The sequence below is a fragment of the Odocoileus virginianus genome, chromosome 2, assembly GCF_023699985.2.
Source record: "Odocoileus virginianus isolate 20LAN1187 ecotype Illinois chromosome 2, Ovbor_1.2, whole genome shotgun sequence".
Lineage (NCBI taxonomy): Eukaryota > Metazoa > Chordata > Mammalia > Artiodactyla > Cervidae > Odocoileus > Odocoileus virginianus.
The window spans coordinates 32,383,422-32,407,036 of NC_069675.1; positions in this window are offsets into that span (position 1 = coordinate 32,383,422).

A 23,615-nucleotide genomic window follows, 5' to 3' on the forward strand; every position below is an offset into this window, starting at 1 on the left:
TCAATATCTAAATCAAAAAGGAGTATGGTTACTGTAATGGAGAGTGGAGCCAAATCAGTAATTAAAATAATTCAAATCAAAGATACTTTTTATTACTGGCTAACTGGTTATGTTGTCTCTACAACACAATTGATGGGCAGTCTTTTGAAGTCTGATTTGATCTGCATAAGGAGAAAAGCTCTAGCCATCCCAGAATAGAAATATAACTCCAACCACTAAAACAAGATGTTGTGGCCATCTTCACTAAGTTAAGATTTGAATAAGTTTACAAGATCCCCTGGAAGAGGGAATGGCTATCCACTCCAGTGTTCTTCCCTGGAGATTTCCAAGGACAGAGGAGCCTGGCAGGCTACAGTCCATGGGGTGTCAAAGAGTTGGACACAACTTAGTAACTTTCACTCACAGACTTCATAGATCACACAAATTGTGGAAAATTCTTAAAGAGATGGAAATATTAGACCACCTTACCCATCTCTTGATAAACCTGCATTCAGGACAAGAAACAACAGTTAGAACAGGACAGGAAACAAAGGGCTGATTCAAAGTTGGGAAAGGAGTAATCAAGGCTGTATACTGTCACTCTGCTTACTTAACTTATATACAGAGTACATCATGCAAAATGCCGGGCTGGATTACTCACAATCTGAAATCAGGATTTCCAGGAGAAATATCAACAACCTCAGATATGTAGATGATACCACTCTAATGGCAGAAAGTGAAGAGGAACTAAGAGCCTCCTGATGAGGGTAAAGAAGAGTGAAAGAGTTGGCTTAAAATTCAACAGACAAAAAACCAAGATCATGGTATCCTGTCCTATCAGTTCAGTTTAGTTGCTCAGTCGTGTCCGACTCTTTGCAACCCCATGGACTGCAGCATGCCAGGCCTCCCTGTCCATCACCAACTCCCGGAGTTTACTCAAACTCATGTCCATTGAGTGGGTGATGCCATCCAACCATCTCATCCTCTGTTGTCCCCTTCTCCTCCTGCCTTCAATCTTTCCCAGCATCAGGCTCTTTTCCAATGAGTCAGCTCTTTGCATCAGGTGGCCAAAGTATTGGAGTTTCAGCTTCAACATCAGTCTTTCCAATGAATATTCAGGACTGATCTCCTTTAGGATGGACTGTTTGGATCTCCTCGCAGTCCAAGGGACTCTCAAAAGTGTTCTCCAACACCACAGTTCAGAAGCATCAATTCTTCAGTGCTCAGCTTTCCTTATAGTCCACCTCTCACATCCATACATGACCACTGGAAAAACCATAGCCTTGACTAGATGGACCTTTGTTGGCAAAGTAATGTCTCTGCTTTTTAATATGCTGTCTAGGCTGGTCATAACTTTTCTTCCAAGGAGCAAGTGCCTTGTAATTTCATGGCTGCCATCACCATTTACAGTGATTTTGAAGCCCCCAAAAATAAAATCTGTCACTGTTTCCCCATCTATTTGCCATGAAGTGATGGGACTGGATGCCATGATCTTAGTTTTCTGAATGTTGAGCTTTAAGCCAATTTTTTCACTCTCGCCTTTCACTTTCATCAAGAAGCTCTTTAGTTCTTCTTCACTTTCTGCCATAAGGATCTTATGCCATCCAGTCCTATCACTTCAGGACAAAAGGCGGGGAAGATGTGGAAATAGTAACAGATTTTCTTTTGGGGTTGGGGCTCCAAAATCACTATGGATGGTGACTGCAGCCACAAAATTAAAAGACGCTTGATCCCTGGAAGAAAATCTATGGCAGACCTAGATATGTATTAAAAACCAGAGACATCACTTTGCCTAAAAAAGTCCATCTACTCAAAGCTATGGTTTTTCCAGTAGTCATGTGTGGATGTGAGAGTTGGATCATAAAGAAGGCTGAGCACTGAAGAATTGATGATTTTGAATTGTGGTGCTAGGGAAGACTCTTGAGAGTCCCTTGGACTGCAAGGAGATCAAATTAATCATTCTTAAAGGAAATCAACTCTGACTATTCATCAGAAGGACTGATGCTGAAGCTCCAGCACTTTGCCCTCTGATTCGAAGAGCTGACTCATTGGAAATGACCCTGATGCAGGGAAAGATTGAAGGGCAAAGGAGAAGAGGGTGGTAGAGGGTGAGATAGGGAGATGGCATCACTGACTCAATGGACATAGGTTGAGCAAACTCTAGGAGATAATGAAACAGGGAAGCTTGGCATGCTGCAGTCCATGGGGTTGCAAAGAGTTGGACATGACTTAGTGACTGAACAACAACAATAACATTGATTATATTATACTACTAGACCAATTGAGTTGGAGAAGGAAATAGCAACCCACTCCAGTATTCTTGCCTAGAGAGTCCTGCGGACAGAGGAGCCTGGTGGGCTACAGTCCACGGGATCGCAAAGAGTCGGACACGACTGAGCGACTTCACTTTCACTCTTCCTTTCATGCATTGGAGAAGGAAATGGCAACCCACTCCAGTGTTCTTGCCTGGAGAATCCAAGGGACGGCGGAGCCTGGTGGGCTGCCATCTATGGGGTCGCACAGAGTCGGACACGACTGAAGCAACTTAGCAGCAGCAGCAGCAGCAGCAGACCTATTGAGTAGTAAGTTGGAACTTCTCAGCATGCATCAGGAAGACAATTATGGAACAGAGCGTAGGAAATAAACCCATAAAATTTCAAGAGCCTGCTACTTCAGTGAAATTTCTAGAGTTCCAATGATGTGAGGGACATTTCTCCCCCTTTCTTTTCATTTAAAATTGTCCATTATTTGACATAAATATCTAGCAGCAACAACAATATCTTAAGAAGGACTTAAACTGTGGGTAAACAAACAAGCAAAAAGCAAAGAAAGAAATACATTTAGTACAGCTATGAAAAAAAATACCATCAGGCTCATTATTAATGTAAGTTCCATATATCACATTTTCAGTGGCATACTTAAGCTTAGAGTTTAAAATATGATAAGTGATTAAAGTAAACTTTGGAGAAGGAAAAATTAAAGGTAAAATACTTACAGAGGTTTTTCTAAAATATGTGGATGGCATTGTTAGTCATTATAACTTTGAAATGAATAAAAATGTCTCTAATGTGAATGCAGTATTGCGGCATTTAAAATGTTCACATAATGAGACTCTCACACTGAGTAACCAAATATGGATTTCATTATCAAATGTACATTATTTCTTAAATTCAATATATGTGAGAACACATAATAATCTCAGAGCCTCTGTTCTTAGACAGCTAAAGAAATTAAGAGTAAAGAAAAAGAGTAAAAAAGTGGTACAGAAGGAAAATGGTGCTCTTTAACTTTTCCTTAATCTACATAGCTACTCTCTAAGCTATTGCAAAAACTACCATCAATATACTAAATTGCATAAATTGTTTATGCAAAGCAATCCGAGTTAAAGGCAGATTGACAGAATTATAATAATAGTTTCCTTTTTTGAATAAAATTAATATATATAAATATGACTCTAAATTTAACAATTGTCAAAAATCACCACTACCAAATTTGTGATTCTAAATCTTGCAGAAGCATAAATTATCTCGGAGGGGAATTTTTAAAGCAGTCCTCTGGAATGTCAAGTCATCTAATTAGTGTGATTTTTAGTTTCCATTTTCAGTTTCAAGTCCTTCTTAATTTTAAAAATGATTAAATTTCTTTTTCACCAAAAAAAATATTTCAAACTGATTTGTATTTAGTAGCATCACAGTGGATAGTGTACCAAGCTGTTCAAGTGGCTTTATAAATATACAAATATTTAAACTGTTGTGTTGGCTTCTGTATTTTTTAAATATATGAACTAATAATTAATGACATTTGTCTCACTCATAATTTGCCAAGGATATCAGTATTAACATTCTAATATTTGAATGTCTATGACACTTTCACAGCAAGCATATATATATATATATATATATATATATATATATATATAAAGTGTTAGTTGCTCAGTTGTGCTGGAGTCTTTGCAACCACGTGGACTGTAGCCTGCCAGACTCCTTTGTCCATGGAATTCTCCAGGCAAGAATACTAGAGTGGGTAACCATTCCCTTCTATATATACATATATATACATATATATACCTATATATACATATATATGTGTGTGTATATATATATATATATATGTTGTGGGATACTTTTGGCCATAGTGTTTCTGGTTTTAACATTGCAATGTCCTGAATTTAAAAAGCTTCTTAAGAATAGTTTTTAATTGTAGGAAAGTAATTAGTGCATATGATTTATAACCAGTTATACAAAGATTAAATATAAGTTCTGCCACTTTATTTGCTCCATGCCTTTGAACAGGTTAATTCACTTTATAGCATTATTAAAAGAGAAACTGATGCTACCTTTTAAGGGTACTGGAAGATTTACTTATAAACTGTCTTGCATAGTATCTGAAACTAAGGTGTTCTCAACTACTCTATTTAAGGTAATTCTTTGGATATGAAAATACATATTTTATGCTTCTAGTTTCAACTTTTAGCTTCAAGCAGATAAACTGAAGCTACATTGTAACACACATTACAATTTTAGTTTAAATCTATGTTTTGTCTAATAAGATAAAGAATAGTTAAGAGAACCCCTTATTTCTTGCAGCTTTCCTCTCAGATGACTTTTTCTGATACTGAACTTCAATAAATTTCAGTACCCTTCTTCTCTAAGGAAGATCCTTTATTTTTCTCCCTGTTCCATAGAAAAGACTTAAAACACAATAATCTCACCCACAGAATCAAACAATTCTCATGTGTGCAAGAAGTAGTGTCAATGCATGTCATGCACAGCTTCATGTTCCAGTTGATGTTTGTTCAACACCTTCTTGATACAGTTTCAGAAAATTATCTTGAGGTAAACATGTATTTGCTGAAATGGTGCTTTTCATATTTATGATAATATATTACTTTATGCTACAATGTGAAGGAAAGTTGACATTACGTTAACTGAAATGAAACAGTCACAGAAGGAGAAAATGCATGATCCCATGTACATGAGGTACCTCTATAGTAGTTAAACTCACTGAAGGAGAATGTAAAGGGTAGGTTGCCAAGGGCTGGGGGAAGAGGGAAATGGAACGTTTCTGTTCAATGGGTATACAGCTTCAGCTATGGAAGATAAAAAAAAGTTTAGAGATATGTTGTATATCAGTGTTCTTACAGTTAACAATACTATGTATGTTTGTGTGTTTTAGTGGGTCAGTCACGTCTGACTCCTTGTGACCCCATGGACTGTGGCACACCAGGTTGTTCCTTCCATGGGATTCTCCAGGCACGCATACTGGAGTGGGTTGCCATTCTCTTCTCCAGGGGATCTTCCCAACCCAGGGACTGAGCCCTGGTCTCCTTCATTGCAGGTGGGTTCTTTACCATCTGGGCCGCCAGGGAACTATTTATACTGTAAACTTAAATATTTAAGAGGGGAGATCTCATGTTACTTTTTTTTTTTTTTACCACAGTAAAAATCATCTAATGATATTATATGACTGAGTAGCTGGCATTACACTGAAAACCACCATTCTATTCTCTGTATTTATGAATTTGGCCTTTTCTAAAGATTTCACATATAAATAGTGAAATATAGTATTTATCTTTTTCTTTCTGGCTTCTCTCACTTAGCATTATGTCCTCAAGTTCTATCTATGCTGTTGCAAATGGTGAGACTTCCATCTATTTATGATAGAATAATATTCCACTGTATATAACCCATATTTCCTTTTCTATTTTTCTGCCTAAGGACATTTAGGTTGTTTCCATATATCTTAGCTATATATACTGCAGTAAACATGAGACTACAGGGAGTACACTATCTTTTATATATATATATATATATATATATATAATATAACTATATATATATATGAGTTGGATTACTGGGGCATATGTTAGTTGTAGCTTTAATTTTTTGAGAAGTTGCTACACTATTTTTCATAATGACTGTTCCATAAACAGTGTATTTAAAAGGCTTTATTTTGTTACAAACTCCACTGGTATTTTTCCTTTTAAAATATTATACTGAAGAAATGATAAAATCTTCTTACTATATCTTATGTAAAAAATCTCCTTGCAATGCAGGAGATCTGGGTTTGATCCCTGGGTTGGGAGGATGCCCTGGAAAAGGGAAAGGCTACCCGCTCCAGTATTCTGGCCTGGAGAATTACATGGATTGTATAGTCCATGGGGTCTCAAAGAGTTGGACATGACTGAGTGACTTCCACTTAAGAAACTGAATGAACACTCTGTACGAAGATTCAGAAAAAGTTCAAGTTTTCAATACAGAACTGGCAAAAGAACTGCCTATATATTGTTTCTTTCAAATATGAAAGTAGTTCGTCCTATGAATTGAATGTTTACTCTTTTTCAGTTACCAGAATCAGAAGCACATTCAAGTAACCCAAAGTGACAAGATTTTATGGTATATTAAAACAAAAAGACCACCTCAGTAGCTACATATAAATGATTCCCTGCGACAGAGCAGCCCATCACTCACCAAAATGCTATTGGCAGCTCTCAAGTAGTCTTTTTAATGTTCACTGAGAGCTGGACTTGCATTTTTCTCTCTTTTCCAAAGATGGTCACTCATGGCCATCTTCTCTTTGTTCCAACCTGTCTCCTAAGGCTTGGCTCTTTATATCTTTCTGATGTAACATCTGCCATATTTATTGTTTGCTCTCTCTGCTTCCATTAACCCTAAACTTCCTTCTTTCAAAATTTGTCCATGAACGAAGATCTACTTGAATCACTATTTAACGTGATACTTGCTTACTGAACAGAGTCTTTACACAAAACACTCTGTAGCCTGTCGAACTTCCTCATATCATGTTTATAAATATCTATGGGTAGCGGAAAATTTCACTTTAATGGGTTATGCCTAGAACAGAAGAGTCAGAGAATACAGAGCACAGTGTGTTAGCAGAGGGAAACCATGCAGGTTCTTCCAATAGAAGACAGGCTTTCTAAGACTAGCACTGAGTCTCCCAAGTGTGCCTCACCATTCCAGTCACATAAACTGACGTGAAGAGACAGGTCACTGTGGGTTGGATGCCCTCAATTCATGAGTGAAAGTCAGGAGAGAAGGATAAATCATCTGTATTCATATCATTTTGATTCTTCTGAGCATCTTAGAAAGAAATGTTCAGATTTTTAATCCAAATGACCTACAGAAATTTGACAATTTTACTTCCCCACTATGACTTATAAAATGATAGACTGGTCTCAAGCTTTAATGAAGTATTCATTTCTATAAATATATATTTTCTAAATAAATTATCTGATATGTACAAGAGTATATATACATATGTACATAGCATGTATCTATATTATGAATCTTAAAAAAAATGTTACCCACACATCTATCATTCTACTTAAGAACTAAAGCAACATCTAGCATGGATAATTCATTCTTTAATCAAATTCCTGTTTTGTGGACATCCCAGCAATAACCATAGTGCGACCTGAGATGTGGACACTGTTTTTCATAAATATTTGTTATGTTATTATGAATGATCTTTTAACAATTAGCCAAAGAGAATTTTACATCACTCTCCTCTTGGTTTTCTTTCATCTTAGTTTATATTTATAATCTCATATATTTTAAGTTAAATATAAAATGGTTAAAATATTTGAGGTAGCAGTTGAATTTGGAGAAATATCATCAAGAAAGAGTATCATTATCGTCTTCATTCAGGTTTAGATTGTCTATTCTTTAGCTAATATTTAATTTCTATTTCTAGTCATCAATTAGTCTGTCTTTGCTAATACTCAGATTTTGGAATCCTTCTGTTACTTAGAAATCCAGGGTGGTATATCTTGCAGGAAAATTGCTATTCTAGCAAGTAAACATGTTAAATATAAACATACAAGGCCTATGAAAATGGTGGGAGATGTGTAGAAATTAGAAGAAACAATAAAGATGGAAAAAGAAGGAAATCAAATTATGAAGTTAGGAAATTAAACATAATATTGTAGTAAATGTTATGAAAAGTGAGAAGAAATAATAAATCATATCAATAGGATTGGTAGAACACTTAGTAAACTAAAACAATACTGAGCTGAAGTCCTGCCTATAACACAACCTAAGTTTCACAAGTTGTATATACAATCAATGCCTCAATGCCCTCACCTTTAAAATGGACACCATAGTATATAACATGAAGACTGTCTTCAGTACTGACTTAAATGAGTGTCTGACATATAAAACATTCTCAATACATACCAGTTATTACTGCTTACATTTTGTGGGATTTTGGGGACATTATTTATATTTTTTTCTGGGTCTATTTTCCTGAGCATGAAAAGATAATTTTCTACACAATTTTATTAAAACTTTCTTTCCTAATCTGCAAAAATGCTGTGTAAATTAATGAGATCATTTCTGAGTGGAGAACATTATTCTGACCTTTATGGGATAAAAAGGGCTCTAGAGCTATTAATTAGAGTTATATGATATACTCTCATAGAGTAAGGTTACAGATAAGTTAGGTTGCATAATATGACTAATGTCTCAAAAGTATTTATTAATAATAATATTGTATGAGATATTACTTGAATAATCATAATTTATTGAAGCAAAATACACCCCCCTTTTTTGATCATTGCTATCCACTGATATAATAAATCACTCCACTGAAACAATCAGACTCTGCTTGTGCTCAAGGTGACATCTAAGCTAAGTTTTTAGTGTGTGTCAGGAGATTGTATTCATAAGCCTATTTCTTTCAGAGTGACATTTTCTGTGCACCCCTAAATTTCTTCTGTCAACTCCATTAAAAGATGAGATCTAACAATTTTTGACATTAACCTATGAGAAGGGGGATCAGGCAAAAATAATATACTGCTGTTGCAGGAAATTTGAAATTTATATAGCAGATTAGTCAGGGTTTTCCAGAGAACTAGAACTAATGCGGGGTGTGGGAGAAAAAAGAGAATTCTCTCTTCCTTCATCTTTTGTTTCATTCAGGTCCTCAATAGATCAGATGATGCCTATCCACACTGGCAGAAGGAAATGGCCTTCTCCACATGGATAAGGAAATGACAACCCATTCCAGTATTCTTGCCTGGAAAATCCTATGGAACAAGGAGCCTGGCAGGCTACAGTCCATGGGGTCACAGAGAGTCAGACATGAATGAGTGACTTCACCCACACTGGGGAGGGAAATAGTCTTTACTTAGTTTATTAATTCAAACACTATTCTGTAGAAACATCTTCATAGACACACCCAGAAATAGTATTCAACCATAAATGTGGGCATTCAATGATCCAGTCAAGCTGACACACAAAATTAATCATCACACTACACAAAGCATACCTTCCAAAATTGTTTGAAAAATAGGAAAGTAAATATTTATTTATAGGTGTGACCTTTAAAGCATGATAAAACTAATTTAAGGCATGATATGTTTAAGAAGCATATTTTACACACATACTATATATATATATATGTATATATAGAGAGAGTTATTAATGTCTATGTGTATATGCATGCACATGTGTTCAGTCCCTCAGTTGTGTCTGAGTCTTTATGACTCCATGGACTGTAGCCTGCTAGTCTCTTCTCTCCATGGGACTATCCAGGAAAGAATACTAGAGAGGATGACTATTTTCTCCTCCAGGGGATCTTTCCAACCCAGGGATTGATCAAACCCATGTCTTCTGTGTCTCCTGCATTGGCAGGTGAATTCTTTACCACCAAGCCACCTGGGAAGTCCCTATATTTATATAAGCATTTGCATATATTTTTCACTTTTATTATTTCAGATATTCACATCTATTTTCAACACATAGAATGAAGTGAAATATCTCTTAGAAAAGCAAAGATATAAAGTTTTTCTTTGTAACAGACAGAAAAATAATGGCTATGGGATCCAAGAAAATTTCTAGGAGGTTAAAAACCTCTGCCCTCTCTCACTTTCTCTTTGCCAATGTGTTTTTTCATTGTGTCTACATCCACAGATAATAGATTCCTCATCTTCTCTTCAAATTGTGGCTCTATTAGAGATCAAATGAAAGTGTATAGATCATTACAATTTTCTACATGCTCATTGGAAAGTAACAGCAGTAACAGTAATAAAAGTAATAAAACAACAGCAATAACAAAGCTGAATCAAAGAGCAAGACATGTGCATAGTCAATTAAGAGCATCATTTTCATGTGTGGACCACTCTCCGTGAAGGAGCAACTTGATGACCCCTACCAGATATATAAAGCCCCTGTTATCCTCCAATTCCTTGCTAAACCCTCATCTGCAAAGTAGACATGGACCTCAAGTTTTCTAAAACTTTGAATGATATTGCATCTCAAATTGAAGGAAATAATTTTTCACACACTTCAGGATGCATGCTCTCTTCTTATACCATAGATCTTATTTGTGGAATATAGCCTAAGAGAATTGCAACAAGCTGTAATTACAGAACAAATGTCAGATTCATGAAGTCCATATTACAGATAAGGAATATGAAGCTCAAAGATACTCAGCTAGAAAGTGGAAGATGTAAGAAAAGATTGGTTTCCTGCCCCATACAGGAGAGTGATGTGACCGGATACCATGATCTTAGTAGCTCGAATCCAACTTTTTCACTTCCACCTTTCTACCCCTTACTTCTGAAACTGCCCATGGTTAAAAAGTTATGGTTGTCATAAAAAAAATATGAAAAGAGAACTAGAAATTTATTGTTTCAGTTATTTCTCTTCATAGATTTTTGAGATTTAGTAGCTTAAGCAGTAATATTTTATCTCTATTTGAATGACTATTGTCATTATAAATATGTCTGCTTGAAATTAAGACTTGTACTATTTAGATTTGGAACATTAGAGAAAAGATTCCTTAGATCTTAAGCATAAATTATTTCCCTGGTATATAAATATTTCCACATTATTTGACTTGAGATATTTGTTTTCTTTCACATTAGGGGAATCTCATTCTATCAGTAAGGGTTTATCCAGCACATGCAATCTCTCAGTAAAGTGTCAGTTCTTATGTGAAAAATCTACCATCTCCACACTTCTGCTTAACTAATGACTATATATATATACATACATATATATATATATACATATATATGTATATATATATATAGTAGCCTAGCAATATCACTGGAGTAGGAAATGGCAACCCACTCCAGTATTCTTGCCTGGAGAATCCCATGGATAGACGATCCTAGCAGACCACAGTCCATGAGGCCGCAAAGAGTCAGACATGACTGAGCACAGCACAGCAACAATATCATGTTTAAAACTGCTTTGCTTAGTTGCTCAGTTATGTCCAGCTCTTTGGGACCCTGACAACCTTAGTCCTCCAGGCCCTTCTGTCCATGGGATTTATCAGGAGAGAATACTGGCTTGACTTGCCATTTCCTCTTCCAGGGGATCTCCCAACCCAAGGATCAAACCCCATGTCTCCTGCATTGGCAGACAGATTCTTTACCACTGAGCCATCTGGGAAGACTTTAAAATTTCTAGGTTAATTTTTTTTTTTAATTGAAAAACTGCTAGGCTCTTCTACAGGTAAATCATAATCAAGATCAAATACTTTCCTCACATGATAATAGTTTTACTTGAAGATAAGGTTTTTGAAATTTTACCAAGTTGAGAATCCACTCAATCCACTGCATTGCTATATCTCTACAATTTAAAAAGGAATTAATGAATTTTTAAATGTTATTCATCAGTATGTTTTTGTTGTTGTTGTTCTGTTATTAGCTCAGTTCAGTTCAGTCTCTCAGTCATGTCCAAATCTTTGCAACCACATGAACTGCAGTACATCAGGCCTCCCTGTCCATCACCAACTTCCAGAGTTTACCCAAACTCATGTCCATTGAGTCAGTGGTGCCATTCAACCATCACTTCCTCTGTCATCCCCTTCTCCTCCTGCCTTCAATCTTTCCCAGTATCAGGCCCTTTTCAAATGAGTCAGTTCTTTGCATCATGTGGCCAAAGTATTGCAGTTTCAGCTTCAACATCACTCTTTCTGATAAATATTCAGGACTGGTTTCCTTTAGGATAGACTGGTTTGATCTCCTTGCAGGGACTCTCAAAAGTCTTCTCCAACTTCACAGCTCAAAAGCATAAACTTAGGGGCTCAGCTTTCTTTAGATTCCAACTCTAACATACACACATGACTACTGAAAGAACCATAGCCTTGACTAGACGGATCTTTGTTGACAAAGTAATGTGTCTGCTTTTTAATATGCTGTCTAGGTTGGTCATAACTTTCCTTCCAAGGAGCAAGTGTCTTTTAATTTCATGGCTGCATTCACCATCTAGAGTGATTTTAGAGACCAAGAAAATAAAGTCTGTCTGTTTCTACTGTTTCTCCATCTATTTCCCATGAAGTGATGGGACCAGATGCCATGATCTTAGTTTTCTGAATGGTGAGCTCTAAGCCAACATTTTTACTCTCTTCTTTCACTTTCATCAAGAGGCTCTTTAGTCCTTCGCTTTCTGCTGTAAGGGTGGTGTCATCTGCATATCTGAGGTTGTTGGTATTTCTCCCGGTAATATTGATTCCAGCTTGTGCTTCATCTAGCCCAGCATTTCTCATAATGTACTCTGCATATAGTTTAAATAAGCAGGGTGACAATATACAGCGTTGACCTACTCCTTTTCCTAATTTGAACCAGTCTGTTGTTTTGTGTCCAGTTCTAACTGTTGCTTCCTGACCTGTATACAGATTTCTCAAGAGGCAGGTCAGGTGGTCTGGTATTCCCATCTCTAAAATTTTTCCACAGTTTGTTGTAGTCAACACAGTCAAAGGTTTTGGCATAGTGCATAAAGCAGAAGTAAATATTTTTCTGGAACTCACTTGCATTTTTGGTGATCCACAGATGTTGACAATTTGATCTCTGGTTCCTCTGCCTTTTCTAAAACCAGCTTGAACATCTGGAAGTTCACGGTTCACATATTGCTGAAGCCTGGCTTGGAGAATTTTGAGCATTACTTTGCTAGCATGTGAGATGAGTGCAATTGTGCAGTAGTTTGTGCATTCCTTGGCATTCCCTTTCTTTGAGATTGGAATGAAAATTGATCTTTTCCAGTCCTGTGGCCACTGCTGAGTTTTCCAAATTGGCTGGCATAATGAGTGCAGCACTTTCACAGCATCATCTTTTAGGATTTGAAATAGCTCAACTGGAATTACATCACCTCCACTAACTTTGTTCGCAGTGATGCTTCCTAAAGTCCACTTGACTTCAAATGCCAGGATGTCTGGCTCTAAGTGAGTGATAACACCATCATGATTATCTGGGTCATGAAGATCTTTCAGTACAGTTATTCTGTGTATTCTTGCCACCTCTTTTTCATATCTTTGGCTTCTGTTAGGTCAATACCATTTCTGTCCTTTATCGAACCCATCTTTGCATGAAATGTTCCCTTATCTCTAATTTTCTTGAAGAGATCTCTAGTCTTTCCCATTCTATTGTTTTCCTCTATTTCTTTGTATTGATCCCTGAGGAAGGCTTTCTTAATTCTCCTTGCTATTCTTTGGAACTCTGCCTTCAAATGGGTATATCTTTCATTTTCTCCTCTGCCTTTCTCCTCTCTTCTATTCACAGGTTTTGTCAGGCCTCCTCAGATAACCATTTTGCCTTTTTGCATTTCTTTTTCTTGGGGATGGTCTTAATCCCTGACTCCTGTACAACGTCACAAATCTCCATTCCATAGTTCTTCAGGCACTATCTATCAGATCTAGTCCCTTAAATCTATTTCTCACTTCCACTGTATAATCATAATGAATTTGATTTAGGTCATACCTGCATAGTCTAGTGGTTATCTCTACTTTCTTCAATTTAAGTCTGAATTTGGCAATTAGGAGTTCATGATCTGAGCCACAGTCAGCTCCCAATCTTGCTTTTGCTGACTGTATAGAGCTTCTCCATCTTTGGCTGCAAAGAATATAATCAATCTCATTTCAATATTGACCATCTGGTTCTCTTATCAAATGGCATAAAGTTCAAAGCAATGCCAGTATATAAAATAAAAGCAAATGTTTCATAAATCTAAGAAGCTGACATGTAGAGTTGAACTTGTTTGTATGTCTTCTAAATTTTAGTAAAGAAGAGGCTAAAATTATGACATTTAGCTTAATAAGGCATTTTTTTACATTCAAAACAGATTATTGATTGAGAACAAGAGAGGCAATATCAATCATTTCTTATCTGTTCAGTGAAAGTATATCCTTAAATTACAAGGTATATACATTTTACTCTCTTTAGTGGTAACACTCTTGCTGATGTCTCCCAGATGCACAGTTCCTAAAATTAAGGGACTACATATTGAACTTTGGAATTCCTATTCCATTAGGAAGTCTTTGCTTTCAGTCTTTGCTTAATATTTATATTGGTCATGAAAGATTTTGGAACCAGAAAAGCTTGGTCAAGCAGAGTGAAATGCCCTGTTTATAGCCAAGGATTTTACACTTCAAATCAGCAAGGGCAATTCCAAATTCCTCTGAGAAAAGTAGAAATGCTTCTATCTCAGAGTTCTAAAAAATGTTTTTCCATTTCGGACACATTTTAGTTGAAGACATCATGCTTCCTGAAAATAACTCTAGAGAGACTGATATGTTTTCTGTGTTGTAAATGTAACTATGATTGAACTGAAAATAGACAATCTAGGATATAGGCAAGAAAGTAGAACAGAAGTAGAATTAATCTAAAAAATGCAAAAAAGTAACTTTGATGTTTATATATGACAGTTTATGCCAGAAATTTTCCAGAGAATTTAGCTTTTAAAAAAAAAGTAATAAATACTCATTTTTTGGGCAAATCCCTATGTTAAGCAGTGCATATTTAAAATTTTTAATCTGATTGAGTATTTTAATTCACTAAAAATTATGAATGACAAAATACACAAAATAAGACAAAGAGAAAGATGAAATGCTAGTGATAAACATTAAGAAGTTGTGAATTTTTTTTCATTTATTTTTATTAGTTGGAGGCTAATTACTTTACAATATTGTAGTGTTTTTTGCCATACATTGGCATGAATCAGCCATGGATTTACATGTGTTCCCCATCCTGAACCCCCCTCCCGCCTCCCTCTCCATCCCATCCCTCTGGGTCATTCCAGTGCACCAGGCCCGAGCACTTGTCTCATGCATCCAACCTGGACTGGTGATCTGTTTCACACTTGCTAATATACATGTTTTGATGCTGTTCTCTCAGATCATCCCACCCTTGCCTTCTCCCATAGAATCCAAAAGTCTGTTCTATACATCTGTGTCTCTTTTTCTGTCTTTCATATAGGGTTATCATTACCATCTTTCTAAATTCCATATATATGCATTAGTATACTGTATTGGTGTTTATCTTTCTGGCTTACTTCACTCTGTATAATGGGCTCCAGTTTTATCCATCTCATTAGAACTGATTCAAATGAATTTATTTTAATGGCTGAGTAATATTCCATTGTGTATATGTACCATAACTTTCTTATCTATTCATCTGCTGATGGGCATTTTCTTTTTTTAGAAGTAATGTCAGTATACACCTGGCTTTATTGAGAAAGTCCTGATTTATGCTTTTTGTTCTGTCATAGTTAGTGACTGTACTATTGATATTTGCTCTCTCAAGCTACCCATGTTTGTACTATAAATACTATGGCATAACCAGTCTTCAAAAATAAAGTGATTTTTTAGAAAAGGGAAAAGTAGGGGAGGATTCCAGAAAATGTTCAATGAAAACAAAGTCACATACGGCATGAAAATCCATGGCAACTTTGAGATGCTGAAAACCATCTATTACACTGAAGCAGTGATTGCAAGCAGGAGCTTACAAGAAAAGAAGTGGAAGGTAGAGGTATCAGGTCCCCACACCTCTCAGTGCTGCTAAGGAGCATCTATTTTATCCCAACACCAATGGGAAGGGAAATAAGTGCTAAAATAAGGGAACTGTAAAGCTGGATTTGAACGGTAGAAAGAGACAGAAGCCAAAAAGTAAAGGCTAGGAATTTGATATAATGGTCACTGTCAGTGATTCAGCAAGCATATTATAAGAGCTTGAACTGAGGCAGTGACGTTTAGGAGGAAGATGCATGTATGCTGAGTCACACAGTCTTGTCTGACTCTTCGCGAGCCCACGGGCTTTAGCCCACCAGGCTCCTCTGTCCATAAAACTTTCCAGGCAATAATACTGGAGCGGGTTGCCATTTCCTACTCCAGGGAATCTTCCCAATCCAGAGACTGACCTGCATTTCTTGTTTCTCTTGCACTGGCAGGTAGGTTCTTTACCATTGTGCGCCTTGGAAGTGCTTAGGAGGGGCAGATGCATTCAAATGACATCAAAGAATTTGATTTACAGGTCAATGGGTTTCCTCAACTCCATATTTTAAAAGGGCATTAATTACACAGTACAAAATTCATTATCCTTTAAGATATAATAAATAAAATATGATAAAATATTTTAGCAGATCTTATGTCAAATACAATTGTAAATGTATATTCACCCCAAATCAGAGTACCTAACTATATTAAGCAAAAATTAACATATTAAAAAGCAGAGACATTATTTTCCCAACAAACGTCTGTCTGGTCAAGGCTATGGTTTTTCCAAGGGTCATGTATGGATGTGAGAGTTGGACTGTAAGGAAAGCTGAGCGCCGAAAAATTGATGCTTTTGAACTGTGGTGTTGGAGAAGACTCTTGAGAGTCCCTTGGACTGCAAGGAGATCCAACCAGTCCATCCTAAAGGAGATCAGTCCTGGGTGGTCATTGGAAGGACTGATGCTGAAGTTGAAACTCCAATACTTTGGCCACCTCATGCAAAGAGTTGACTCATAGGAAAAGACCCTGATGCTGGGAGGGGTTGGGGGCAGGAGGAGAAGGGGACGACAGAGCATGAGATGGTTGGACAGTATCACCGACTCAATGGACATGAGTTTGAGTAAACTCCGGGAGTTGGTGACGGACAGGGAGGCCTGGCGTGCTATTATTCATGGGGTCACAAAGAGTCAGACACGACTGAGCAACTGAACTGAACTGAACTGAACTGAACAGATCCTAAGGGAAGAACATTAACAGTAGGGGAATTCAATACCCTACAATTTAATAAAGGGTAAAATCAGGAAAGAATCAAAGAGAAAACCATGGGCCAGAACTATACTTTAGAGCAAATAGATCCAATAGACACAGGCAGAGCACACTATTGAACAATAAGAGGATATGTTCTTTTCAAGCTCTCATGGAATATTCTCCAGAAGAGCTGATATGTTAGGCCATAAACAAACCTTACCAAATTTAAGTAGACTGAAATCATGCCAAGTATCTTTTCTCACCATAATGGCAGGAAAGTAGAAATCAATAACAGGAGGAATACTGGGAAATAAGTGAAATTCAATCAACATCCACCTAAATAACCAATGGGTCAAAGAAAAATTCAAAAAGGATATAAAAGTATCTTCAAACAAATAAAAATGTAAATACAACACACCAAATGGTTGGGATTCAATAAAAGCAGTTCTAAGAGGAAAGTTTATAGTGATAATTGGCTATATTAAGAAAAGAGAAAGATTTCAAGTAAACAATCTAACTTTACATCTCAAGAAACTAGAAAAAGAAGACAAAACTAATCCCAGGGCTACCAGAAGGAAACAACAAAGATCAATCAACAAAATGACAAGATAATTCATAGACTAGGCAAAAATATTTTCAAATTATGCATCAGATAATTGTATAACATGCAAAATATAAAAGAACTCATATAAGTCAATATCAAAAAGCAAACAATGCAATTAAAAATGAGCAGAGGACCTGAAAAAATATTTTTCCAAAGAAGACATAAAATAACTATAAGTACATTAAAAGATGCTCAATATCACTAATCATCAGGAAAATGCAAATAAAAACCAAATGAGGTAGCATGTCATATCTTTTAAAATGGCTATTATCAAAAATATAACAGAAAATAAATACTATTGATGATGTAGAGAGAATGGAACCCTTGTGCCTCTTGGTTACAGGTATATTTTTACAGCCACTATGGGAGACAGAATGGAATTTCCTCAAAAATTAAAAATAAAACTTCTGTAGGATCCAGTAATTCCTCTCATTTATATATATATCCAATGGAAATGAAATCACTATCTTGAAGGTTGCCTGAACTCAACTCACCACAGGATTGCATTAATCAAGACATGGAAACATTTTATGTGTCCAACAGAGTATAAATGAATAAAGAAAATGTGATATATATATTGAATGATGATGTATAATATAATAATAATTTAAGATATGCATGTTTAATAATAATAATAATACTTGATAATGCATATTATATATTATATATGTGTATACAACCTAAAATAGTATCCAGACATAAAAAAGATGGAAATTCTTTCATTTGCAATAACATGGATGGACCTTGAAGGCATTATGAAATGTCAGACAAAGGAAGTCAAATACTCTATGATCTCACCTACATGTGGAATCTATAAGGTAAAACTCATAGATACAGAGTAGAATAGTGCTGGGACTAGAGGGTGGAAGAAATAGGGTGATGTTGGTCAGAGTACAAGCTTCCAGTTATAAAATGATTATGTTTTGGGAATCTAATATACAGCCTGGTCACTACAGTTACCAATACTGAATTGCATATTTGAATACAGTAAGAGAACAGCTCTTATACATTCTTAGCACACAAAAAACAACTATGTGAGGTCAGGGAAGTTTCAACTAATCTTTCTGTGGTAACCATTTTGCAACGTATACATGAATCAAATCATGCTGCATACCTGAACTTAATATGTCAATTGTATCTCAATAAAGTTGGAAAAATAAGAATCTATACTTTCTTAAGTAAAACAACAAGCATGGATTGGGAAATACTTGCAACTAAATAAGCAAACTTAATACCCAGGAGCAATTTTTAAATTACTGAAAATAAATAAGAAAAAGACAAATGACTTAAGAAAATTATGCCAATATTGCAAGACATTTCACTGGAGAGAAAATAACATAGCTAATAAACATAAAAATGTTTCTCCTAAGTATTAGCTAAGGAAATGAAAATTAAAACACAAATTAGTTCTAGTCATTGAGAAAGAGATCATGTAAACGTATAATAAAATCATAGGAGTATGAGAAGATATTTGCTATACTTGCATCCAACAAAACACTCTTTCTTAAAACTATAAAGGTAGAGAAAGAAATTGGACAAATAGTAAAAATGGTACTGAAAGGGTCACTGGGCACATGTAAAGGTAGTCAACTTCACTAGTTATCAGGGAAAAACAAATAAAAAATGTTAGATGTCATTATGCCTCAGAGTAAAAAAGACAGATCATATCAAATGTTGGCAAATATATAAAGAAGCTGATTGAATGGTAAAGCTGTAAAACCAATTTGGAAAAGTGTTTGACAGTGCCTACTCTGACTAAATATATCCATACCTTATGACACAGCAATTTATTTCTAGATATATTTTTAGCTGCTATATATACATATATTCTGGAGAAGGCAATGGCACCCCACTCCAGTACTCTTGCCTGGAAAATCCCATGGACAGAGAAGCCTGGTGGGCTGCAGTCCATGGGGTCGCTAACAGTCAGACAGACTGAGCAACTTCACTTTCACTTTTCCCTTTCATGCATTGGAGAAGGAAATGGCAGCCCACTCCAGTGTTCTTGCCTGGAGAATCCCAGGGACAGGGGAGCCTGGTGGGCTGCCGTCTATGGAGTAACACAGAGTCGAACACGACTGAAGCGACTTAGCAGCAGCAGCAGCAGCATATATATACTCAGCTAAAAATAAGTACCAGAACAGTCATTGCAGCACTATTCAAAACAGCCTTAAACTGGAAATAACTACCAATCAACAGTTAAAATAGATAGAATAGTTATACTTTTATTATTATAAAATAGAATAAATAGAATATTGAGATATTGAAACAAGGTGGCATACAATATAGTAGTGAGAATGAATAATCTGCAATTTCACATAGCAAATTATTTCAAAAACATAACTTTGAGCAAAGGAAACAAATGGAGGCATTATTATTATGTAATTCAATTTCTATAAAGTACAAAACTAAGCAATAATAATTTACACTTTTAGAAATTAAGATAGTGCTTACCCTGATTGGGAATGACTAATGTACTGGGAACATGATACACAATTAAAAAAACAAAAACAAAAAAATCCTCCTAATCAGTAACTAACTTAAAACCATGCACTCTTCTGTATTTATATTAGATTAAAAATATTGTTAAAAGAATAGTGCTATTGATAGGTAGAATGCGAAGAAATAAGTATCCTGATATATCTCAATGTTTATATAAAAGGACAAAGTCACAATGAAGGTTGATCTAGCTGCCTTATGAAAATTAAAATGTACACATTCTACAGGTAAATAGTTCTCAATTTTCAAGAATAGTTGAATACATGCAGAACTTCAGAAGAATTTCCATTTCAGAAATTTTTTAATTAAAAAAATTAAAATACATTAACATTGTATCCCATTATACCTACTCATAGGACTTGACTAAATTAAATATGCTGTATTCCTTTCAATTCAAGTAATTTTGTTGTTCATTTTCTAAGCTGTGTCTGAATCTTTGGATCTGATGGACTGTAGCATGCCAGGCTCTTGGTCTACTATCTCCTGGAATTTGCTCAGATTCAGGTCCATTGAGTTGGTGATGCTATCTAACCATCTCATCCTCTGCTTCCCCCTTCTCTTTTGCCTTCAGTCTTTCCTGGCATCAGAGTTTTTTCCAGTGAGTTTGCTCTTTGCATCAGGTGGCCAAAGTATTGGAGCTTTGGCTTCAGCATCAATTCTTCCAATGAATATTCAGGATTAATTTATTTAAGGATTGAGTGGTTGGATCATCTTGCAGTCCAAAAGACTCTCAAGAGTCTTCTCCACCAGGCCCGAGCACTTGTCTCATGCACCCAACCTGGGCTGGTGATCTGTTTCACCCTAGATAATATACATGTTTCAATGCTGTTCTCTTGAAACGTCCCACCCTCGCCTTCTCCCAGAGTCCACAAGTCTGTTCTATACATCTGAGTCTCTTTTTCTGTTTTGCATATAGGGTTATCGTTACCATCTTTCTAAATTCCATATATATGTGTTAGTATACTGTAATGGTCTTTATCTTTCTGGCTTACTTCGCTCTGTATAATGGGCTCCAGTTTCATCCATCTCATTAGAACTGATTCAAATGAATTCTTTTTAATGGCTGAGTAATATACCCAGAGGGATCAGGTGGAGAGGGAGGTGGGAGGGGGGACCAGGATGGGGAATACATGTAAATCCATGGCTAATTCATTTCAAAGTATGACAAAAACTACTGTAATGATGTAAAGTAATTAGCCTCCAACTAATAAAAATAAATGGAAAAAAAAAAAAAAAGAGAGAGTCTTCTCCAGCACCACAGTTCAAAAGCATTATTTTTTCTGTGCTCAGCCTTCTTTCTGGTCTAACTCTCCCATCCATACATGACTACTGGAAGAACCATAGCTTTGACAATATGGACCTTTGTTGGCAAAGTGATGTCTCTGCTTTTTAATATGCTGGCTAATTTGTCATAGCTTTCCTTCCAAATAATATAGCAATTCAGGTAATTAATTAGATATATGGGCATGGAAAACACTCCATGATGATGTAATGGGAAAAAACACATATATTTTCCCAAAGAAGACATACAGATGGCCAAGAGGTTCATGAAAAAATGTTCAACATTTCTAATTTTTAGAGAAATGTAAATCAAAACTACAGTGAGATATCACCTCCTACCAGTCAAAATGGCTATCATCAAAAAATCCACAAACAAGACATGTTGGAGAGGATGTTGAGAGAAGGAAAACGCTATTGATAAGCATGTAAATTGGTACAGTCACCATGGAGAACAATATGGAGGCTTCTTAAAAACTAAAAGTAGAGCTACCATGATCCTATAATCCCACTACTAGGCAGATAGCTTGAGAACAACATGGTCCAAAAGGGAAACATGTTCCAAAAGGATACATGCATCCCAGTGTTCACTGAAGTACTGTTTATAACAGTCAACACATGGAAGCAGCCTAAATATCTATTGACAGAAGAACTGGTAAAGAAAATGTGGAACAATGGACAGCTACCCATTAAAAAGAATGAAATACAGTAAGCTCCTTACTTATAAATCATCAAGTTGAAAAAATTCAAAGATGTGAACATGTGTTCACAAGTTCAATCATGTAAGTTAGTTCACGTGTCTGGCATACATCATCACATGTGCACCCTCTACAAATGGCTGTGCTTCTGTGTACTTTACTGTACAGTATCTTTATTTCAAGCCCAGGATCCTAGAAGCAAGCATAAAAACAGCAGTGATGTAGCTGATACTGCTAAGAAGTATCAGCTGTCTTACTGTAATACTGTACTCTTCAAAGCCCCGTATTGTAAGATCAAAAATGTTTTCTTTATTGTTTGTGTTTGTTTACTTTTTATGTATTATTTGTGTGAACAGCATTATAAAGTTATTACAGTACAGTGCTATATAGTTAATTGTGTCACGTACCAAGGCTGACTTTGTGTTGGACTTAGAAACAAATTGGACTTACGAATGTACTCTCGAGTGGAACTCTTTTGTATCTAGGGTCCTTAGTGCAATGTCATTTTCAACAACATGGATGAACCTAGAGATTGTTATACTGAGTGAAGTAAGTCAGACAGAGAAAGAGAAATATTGTATAATATTGCATATGTGTGCATGTGCTAAGTTGCTTCATTTGTGTCTGACTCTGTGCAATCCTATGGTCTGTAGCCCACCAAGCTCCTCATGGGATTCTCCAGGCAAGAGTACCAGAGTGGGTTGCCATGCCCTCCTCCAGGGAATCTTCCTGACCCAGGGATCCAACTTGTGTCTCTTACCTCTTCTGTATTGGCTGGGGGGGTTCTTTACCACTAGCACCAGCTGGGAAACCTAATATTGCTCATATGCAAAATAAAAAAAAATACAAATAAATTTATTTACAAAACAGAAACAGACTCACAGGCTTAGAGAATGAACTTATGGTTACCAGTGGGGAAAGTTGAGGGGGGTAAAGGTAGTTAGGGAGTTTGGGATTAACATGTACACACGTCTATATTTAAAATGGATAACCAACAAGGACCTACAATATAGAGCAAGGAACTCTGGTCAATATTTTGTAATAACCTAAATGGAACAAGAATTTGAAAAAGAATAGGTACATGTATAACTGAATAACTTTTTTGTGTACACCTGAAACTAACACAAGATTGTTAATCAACTGTATTCTTATATAAAATAAAGCTTTTTAAAAAGCAATGATTGACATTATACTCATATTTTCTTCAAGATGGGGATAGTTTCTTTCCATCGACATACACCTGCTTATATTCTCATACCCCTAGTGTCAAAATTCACAGAGGAATTACCCTAAAAAGTGAAACTTTCACTTACACTTTCAGACAAAAAAAAATTTTCCAAGGTCTGTCTCTCTAACCACTCCTGCTTTTTAGGCCTCTTTCTCAGGCAATCTCAAAGAATGCTCAAACTACCACACAATTGCACTCATCTCACACGCTAGTAAAGTAATGCTCAAAATTCTCCAAGCCAGGCTTCAGCAATATTTGAACCATGAACTTCCAGATGTTCAAGCTGGTTTTAGAGAAGGCAGAGGAACCAGAGATTAAATTGCCAACATCCGCTGGATCATAGAAC